This window comes from Pinus tabuliformis, chromosome X, assembly GCF_031772625.1.
Source record: "Pinus tabuliformis cultivar Carrire ecotype Pingquan chromosome X, CPIR1, whole genome shotgun sequence".
NCBI lineage: Eukaryota > Viridiplantae > Streptophyta > Pinopsida > Pinales > Pinaceae > Pinus > Pinus tabuliformis.
In genome coordinates, this window is record NC_142308.1 from 213137635 (window position 1) to 213146371 (window position 8737).

Here is an 8737-nt window from a genome sequence, read left to right on the forward strand (position 1 = left end):
CAATCTCTATTACTTCAAATCTTCCAATGCACTTGCGCCTTCAATATTGACTATCGCTCCTCTCAATCTTCCTATTGGGATAATCTTTTGCTGATTCTCCATCCTCAATTGAATAGGAGACCACTGCAGCGTATGTCTCCCCATTCTCTCCCATGTATATTTCGGCAAAACATTCGCATCTGACCCAAGATCCAGAATAACTTGGTCCATTTCATATTCTCCTATTTCTGTGGTGAGCCTCATCTCATGCCATGTTCTTTCCTTATGCTTACCAATTTTCCTGACCATACGTAGTACCTTAGAAGTATTACCAACACATTTATTGATCAACTCCTGTAATCCTTTTATGACCTTGCTATCGTGTAGCATCTTCATACTGGTATCCAAAAAGGTAGTAAGCATGGATGGGTCCATTTCTTTAGACTGCTTATCCTAACTTCTTGAGGTAGAAGCCTTAGTGAAGCTTTTCATTGCTTCCATGAAGGTTTCTTTCACGCGCTCTAGATCAAAATTGACCTCCTTATTTAGAGCTTTGCAGACCCATTCACTTTCCTTAGGCTTCTTTCCCTTATCTTTGCCAGTTGTCATTACATTATGCAACACAATATTCACATTAGGATCGTCTTCACGGGGTTCAGCCCTCATCATCTCTAGATTCTGGGTAGGCTGGTGAGGTTTCATCGCCTTTTCACACATTTTAGCTATTAATACAGAGCATCCTTCTCTCGTGTGGTCAAACTGAGTGAAATATCGGCATGCCAGGCATGTCGGGTTTATACATTCTCATGCGTAGTGTCCTAGACCTCCAAAATTGTAGCAAATAACTTGCCATTGACCTCTTGCAGGTCCTTCTCTGCCTCCACCTCGTCCGCGCCCTTGATATCCTCCTCACGCTCCCCTACCACCTTGATCTGGAGGTTGAGTCTCGGTTTGCATTCGATACGTAGACATTCTATCCATCATTAACTCGTAACTATGACAATTGCAATCCTCATGACCTACTGATTTGTAGAAGTTTCCAAAGAGATGTTGCGATGTCTTTACAAATTTCTACAACAAGTGGCAATTAAGTATGGGGGATTTACGCAGTGCATTATATTAGATATCATTTTTGGGATTCAACTGCGTTAAGTAAGTCATTCAAACGTATGACCATTTCCATGAGAGGTAGTCGTAACTGACTAATTTCTCATGATTTTTGAATAGTTCACTTAGCACTCATTGCATCGGGTGATGCTCAATTATTTGTCACATTTTTTCTAGCTACCTAACAGATAGCACACCACAGCGTGGGCCCTGCACTTAGCCCTACTTGAGATTCTGGCCTCAGAGGCGTCGACCCTCCTCCTGCAACATAATTCACGAATACAGGGCAATGATAGTTATTAGGACCCTAAATCTTACATTTCAAACACCAAACTTCTTTGTGAACTTCTCGCCTACCCACTCTATCCTTCTTGAAACTTTGGAATTCTAAGCAAAGGTTCTACAACTTCCTGTGAATCTACTGAACTCCCAAAGCAACATCTTGAATTGGTGTCTCATGTAATCTCATCACAATCTCCAGGGCCTCCACCCGATTGCTAATCTTTTGCTATGAAAAATCAACCCTTAGATGAGGCAAAATTGAAGCCAAAAACCATTCGTGGTGTTTCCCATCCGTAATATTCATGTTAGCTTCATAGATCTTGCACTTCAATCTTTGATCCATCTCCCAGGGTGTCTTGCCAGTCTTCATCATGATCTCCTTGAATCCAACGATCATTGTGCTTTATATTTGTGCCTACTTGATTCCTTATTCAACACAGTTTGAATGTTTTCTAACGTAGCTATTAGGTTATCAGTGCAGTAATTAATGTACCACGTTAGCACATGTTGTAGCATCCATTGTTATTTAAGTTTATTTTTAGTTTTATCACAAAATGAAAGAAAAAGACCAAATATTATGTCATAAAAAAAATAAAAGGAAATGTGGAGATTTCAAAGAAATGGTTGATTTTACATTATTAATGGATTTTGAAAGTAATAAACCGACGAGAAGATCTGGGACGTCCAATCAATAGACCACAAACCTGACGGTAGTTGCACGGATAACATGGAGAAGGTTTATTTCAGAAATTAGATGCAATGGGGTATGAAATGCAGTCTAATACATTGAAGTCTGGATCAAATGCAATCGTTCATCAAAATGGACGATATCTGATGGATATCGCATCAAAAAGTAATTGGGTTTTATTTTTAAAATTGAACTCGATAAATCTTTAATTACCAGTTTTATTTCTTATCGGTTCCATGTGGGGAGTCAAAGGTCTATTGAAAAAACGAACACGATAAGGTTTCATTTAAAAGGCTTAAGGTCTCGTTGATTTTCGAAGGATTGGATCGCTTGTTGAATGAGTTATAGGATGGTGATCGCACTAAGATGTGCGCAGGGGTTAATGGCTCAGGTGGACACGATATGTAATTATTTGGGGTTTTATTTGTTTGTTTTCGAAAATAGTGATTGGTCAGGTTTCCTTGCATTTTAGCCAATCTGAACATTTTCGATATATACGTGGCCCACAAGTCCACGTATGGGGTTTTGTTAAAATGCATTGTGTTGTGTTAAAACAGTCCAACCATTATTAAAACATCAACAGAGAAACTTCATCAGCAGCCAAGCCACAGATCTGAACAATGAACAACTATCATCAGTTTTCTAAATTTCGTTACATCCTGTTATTTTATTTTCTTGAGAATGAGGTGTCTTTACCCTACATTATAATATTTTGCAATAACTTTTACTTTAAGCAGTTAGGAAGTAGTTAAGTAGTTTGAAAATTTTGGTGATTACCAACTATCTCATAATGTATAAAAGGAGGAAAATTTACAGAGAAAGGGTTCAAACTCTGGAGAACGTAGAGACTAGGCCATTGCATTCTTAATAAAATTGTTGATTAATGAAAGAATCAGAAGTTTTCCACACATTGTTGGGTATGATTTTGTGACTTCTCTATTATGTGTCATCATATGTTTTCTTCCTTTAAGTATGGTAATGAAGTTGTAGGTCCTTATTTTCTTATGTAAATGAAGTTAAAATCCTTTAAAATAATGCTCCTATACTTGAAGTTCCTACCTCTGCAATTCTTCTAAGTTATAGATAGTAGTTTCCTTGTAAGACAACATATTATCTTTAACTTCTCCAAGTTTCACATATAGTAGATTCTATGTAAACCCACATATTTCCTTGGTCCTCTTCAAGCTTTCTTCATTCATCATTTATATTCAGCAATCAAATGGCATTCTAAGTTTTCATGTCAAGTAAGTATTAAAGGCTAAAAACCAAGTCTTTTAGGTCCATCATTTGAGAATAAAACATACAATTAATGTTGGAAATAATACTGAGAGGGGGGGGGTGAATCAGTATTATCAAGCAATTTACCAAATCTTCCTTATTTGATCTTTTGAATTATTCTTGCATATCAGTACCATAAAATAATGAGCATGAATAAAGAAAATAGACAGTCACACCAAAGAACACAAGATGTAAGGTGGAAACCCAATGCGGGAGAAAACCACCTGCTGCAATATGTCTCTATCTTCTTTCAAGAAATTCTTTTTACAATGATTTTGTACTGGTGCAGTCCTTTACCAGCACGCAGGCTGCAACCTGCAGAGAGCTACAACTCTCTCTCGTTTTCCAGTCTCTCCTGGAAGGGAGCTACAACCCCCTACTTCTTTTCATGAAGAATCAAATGATCAACAAGTATACAACAGATACAGTCCACTACAGATATCAGATCAGTAATTACAGAAATAACCCAGAACACCTTATGAACAGAAATATACAGTCAACAGATCATCTTAAGACAGGGACGCATATTTTCTTTCTGTGACCTGCGACTGGACGCAGTCTACCTTCCACTGTTCTGCGTGCCGACGCACTGTTCCTCTATGCCTTGCTGCGACCGGCGCACTCAGAAACACTATCGCGCCGCGTCTTTTGCTTCAGAGACGCACCCAATAACACAGTCGCGCCGCGTCCTTTGCCTCAGAGACGCACCTGAGCCTTTACTGTACTGCGTCCCGGCGCACTTTCCCTTCACTGAACCTGCGTCCCTTCAGATATAAAAGATATGAGGACTTCAGAACCAACCCAAACACACAGATCCACAGATCTGATCATGCGCCATAGAGATCACAGTCCATTAGAAGATTCGCCTTCATAGATCTGGACTAGATCTCACCAAAAGATGTTCAACCAAGATGATCCAAAATCCAAATGAACTCCTTTGCTTTATATAGGCAAGCTTCTCCCCAAAACATGGAACAAAACCACGAGCCGACACCATAGAAACACAAAACCGTCGGCTAGATACCACACAAGAAACCCCCACGTGCTTTTCTCTGCCTTGAAATGTGTGCACTGGGCGGACGCACCTCCTGAACGGCTGGCCTGCGTCCCTGGACGCGGGTTCTGTATGGTATACCTGCGGGGACGCACTTTCTGAACATATTTCATGCGTCCTCCTTGATTTATCACCTGAATGGGTTTGCCATCAAGGACAACACCTGAATCATAAAGCCAACAATCTCCCCCTTTGGACTTGATGGCAACCACAAAATCTTCAGCTTCATTCTCCCCCTTTGACATCAAGGGCAAAGGGTATGCTCCCCCTATGCTCATGCATCTCCAGATCTGTAACCAGAAATCCATCATGAAGGAGATAGAGACATATTGCAGCTATTTCCAAGATCTCCTTCTCCATAATGCCAACAATGCATTATGTGCTCCCCCTGAGCCTATACCACCAATAGGAAGATGATCAACAGTAAGATGATGCATCAACAACCCCCAGCTTTTGCCTGAGGTATTCAAAAGTGTCCCTGGGCAACGGTTTGGTGAAAATATCAGCAACTTGTTCCTTAGAAGGAACATACTCCAACTTGACCTTCTGTTCAAGTACTTGTTCCCGGAGAAAATGGTACTTGATTGGTATGTGCTTGGTTTTTGAATGCATAACTGGATTCTTTGAGATGCTGATTGCACTTGTGTTGTCACATAAGATAGGGATTGGAGGAGTACAAGTGATTTGATAATCCTGCAAATTCTGCATCATCCAAAGGAGTTGGGTGCAACAAGATGCAGCAGCAACATATTCTGCTTCAGCTGTAGACAAGGCAATTGAACTCTGTTTCTTGCTGAACCAAGAGACCAGTCTGGGACCCATAAAGAACGCACCACCACTTGTGCTTTTCCTGTCATCCACGCTTCCGGCCCAATCTGCATCTGTATAGGCATGAAGAGTAAGATCTGTATCTCTAGGATACCATAAGCCATAATTTTGAGTCCCTTGAAGATATTTGAAAATTCTCTTCACTGCTTGAAGATGAGTCTCCTTCGGATTTGCCTGAAATCTTCCAACTATTCCAACAGCATGCATGATGTCTGGTCGGGTACCTGTCAAATATAGTAAACTTCCAATCATAGATCTGTAGGTTGGTTGATGTACTGCTGCAGATTCATCATTTGCACTGAGACTACATCCTGTGACCATGGGTGTACATACTGGTTTTGCATCTTCCATGCCATATTTCTTCAAAATCTGCTTGAGATACTTGGTTTGAGATAAAAAAATTCCTCCTTCCTTCTGTTGGATTTGCAAACCAAGGAAATATGTCAGTTCTCCTAGCAAAGACATTTCAAATTCTTTCTGCATGACTGAGGCAAAGCTTTGACTCATAGCTTCTTCATTGCTGCCAAAAATAATGTCATCTACATACACAACAAGTATTAGTAATTTGTCATTTTCAACTTTTATATACAGATTACTATCTGCTGAACCTTTTAAGAAACCTTGTTGATGAAGATATTTGTCCAACCGGTAGTACCAAGCCCTTGGAGCTTGTTTGAGACCATAGAGAGCCTTTTTCAATCGGCATACAAGATTTGGATCATTTCCAAGAATGAACCCATCTGGCTGTTCAATGTACACTTCTTCTTCCAAGTCTCCATTCAAAAAGGCTGATTTCACATCCATTTGAAATACTTTGAAGTTCTGAAAACTTGAGAGAGCAAGGAACATTCGGATGGCCTCAAGTCTTGCAACAGGAGCAAAAGTTTCTTCAAAGTCTATTCCTTCTTGCTGCGCATACCCTTTACAGACGAGTCTGGCTTTGTTTCTAATTACTTCTCCCTTTTCATTCAATTTATTTTTGAAGACCCATTTTGTTCCAATAACATTCTTATCTTTTGGTCTAGGAACCAGCTCCCAAGTGTTGTTCTTTTCGATTTGCTCAAGTTCTTCATCCATTGCTTTCACCCAACATTCATCTTTGCATGCCTCTTTCACATTTTGTGGTTCAGTAGAGGAGAGTAATGCCAAATAACTTGAAGCTTCTGCAACTGTTCTTCTAGTTTGTATACCTGCTTCTTTTTGTCCCATGATCTGAGATTCTGGATGGTTCTTTTGAACATATCTGGATGGAGTCTTTTCTTCTATTCTTGTTCTTTCTTCTGCTTCTTCGTGAGGTCCTTCTTGAGATTGTTCTTGCGGTTCTTCTTCTTCATCATTCTGTCTTTGAGGGTAGCTTTCATCTTCTTCAATGTCTTCACGATGTATTTGCCTAGGAATGTATCCCTTCTCATCAACCACTACATCAATGCTGTCAACAATTCTGCCAAGTCTTTTATTGTAGCATTTGTATGCTTTGCTATGTGGAGAGTAGCCAAGAAGAATTCCTTCATCTGCTCTAGGATCAAGTTTGCCAAGCTGCTCCTCAGTATTCTTGATATAGCATTTGCTCCCAAAGATTTTGAAGTGCTTTACCGAAGGAGTTTTACCACTCCAGAGCTCATGAGGAGTTTGAGTGCTGTTCACTCGGACATTTGTCTTGTTGAGAATAATAACTGCCGCATGTGCAGCTTCACCCCAGAAGGTTGCAGGAGTTCCTGATTCATCAAGCATAGCACGAGCCATTTGCTGGATTGTTCTGTTCATTCTTTCCACTACTCCATTTTGCTGAGGAGTTCTAGCTGTAGAAAATTCTCTCCTTATCCCATGTTCATCACAGAAATCGAAAAATTCATTTGAAGTAAATTCCCCACCTCTGTCAGATCTGAGGCACTTAATTTTGTGACCTGATTCATTTTCAGCCAAGGCTTTGAAGGTTTTGAATTTTTCGAATGCTTCATCTTTGTGCTTCATAAGACCTAACCAAACAAACCTGGAGAAATCGTCAATAAATAATATCAAGTATTCCTCTCCTCTAGGTGTTCTTTTTCTGAATGGTCCACATACGTCTGTATGTACAAGCTCAAGAGGCATGCTGGCTGATCCTTCTTTCTCTGGAAAGTTAGTTCTGGTTTGTTTTCCAAACTGACATGATCTGCATATGGTGTTGTCAGGAATTTTGATATCTGGAAGATCGCGAACTGCCTGATATTTGCAAGCTTTCCTTATTTGTGAGAAGCTTAGATGTCCCAACCTTCGATGCCATAACCAGTGCTCTTCATCCTTGCTTAGATAGCATTGTTGTTGTCCTTCATCAAATATGTATAGATTATTTGGAGTTCTTTTACCTTTGAGAACTGTTTTACCTGTATCAAGATCACGAACAAGACACCCATTTGATCTGAATATAACCTCGGTTCTTTGATCACACATCTGGCTTACACTTAGAAGATTATGCTTTAGTCCATCAACAAACAAAACATTTCCAGCCTTAACATCTTCTTTTAAAGGAGCAATACCTTTTCCTTTTATAGTTGCAGGAGTATCATTTCCAAAAGAGACTTTCTTTCCCTTTTCTAAATTAGAATAAGATTCAAGTTTTTCTTTATCACCTGTCATATGCTTTGAACATCCACTGTCAATGTACCATAGATTTTCTTGTCCTTCTGCATAGAATGCTATCCCACATCTTTCTGTTTGAGGTTCCTTTATTTTCCATGTTTTGGTGCCTGAGGTTTGTTCCCTTTTTGTTCTTGTACCTTTCTTTCCGGAAACCTGCTTCTGCATTCAAAATCTTCATGTCCAAAATTATTGCAAATAGAGCATTCAACTTCATTTTCAAGAGCTGAAAAATTGTTATAGGTCCTTTTTGTAATCCCTGTCATACTTCTTTGCTTTTGAGCTTCCCTAGTCATGATTGTTTTATACGCAACACATTGAGCTGCTTTGTGACCAAAGTTATGGCAAGAAAAGCATTGTCCATTGAAGAAGTTTCTGTGATTATTGAATCTACCAGCCAACTGATTGTAATTTCTATTTTCATCTATTCTTGAACCAAATTGGGAAGATTTTACCTGTGGCTGGTTGTGGCTTTTGTTCACCCTTAAGCTGGATTTCCCCTGATAGTTTCTGTTTGACGTTTGTCCCTGCTTTACCTGATGATCTTCCTTGTGCTCTTGCTCATTTCTTCTTGCTGCATCAAGATAACTTTTTGAAGTGGATGCTTGAGAAGTTTCTCCATTATAGCCCAGACCTGTCTTATTTAGTGGAGACCGCTGCACACTGATAATCTCATTCAACGTTTCAGATCCTTTGACAAACTTGAGATTAATAGTTTTTGTTTTCTCAATTTCTTTTCTAAGACCAACAATTTCACCTTCTAATTTTTCAAGATGTTTTTCCTTTTCATCAATCTGAAATTGTAGAGTATCAATAATCATGTTCTTTTCTTCTATACATCTCTTGAGTCTAGTAATTTCATCATAAAGGTTATCCACATCTACAGCATCCTCATAATCATCATC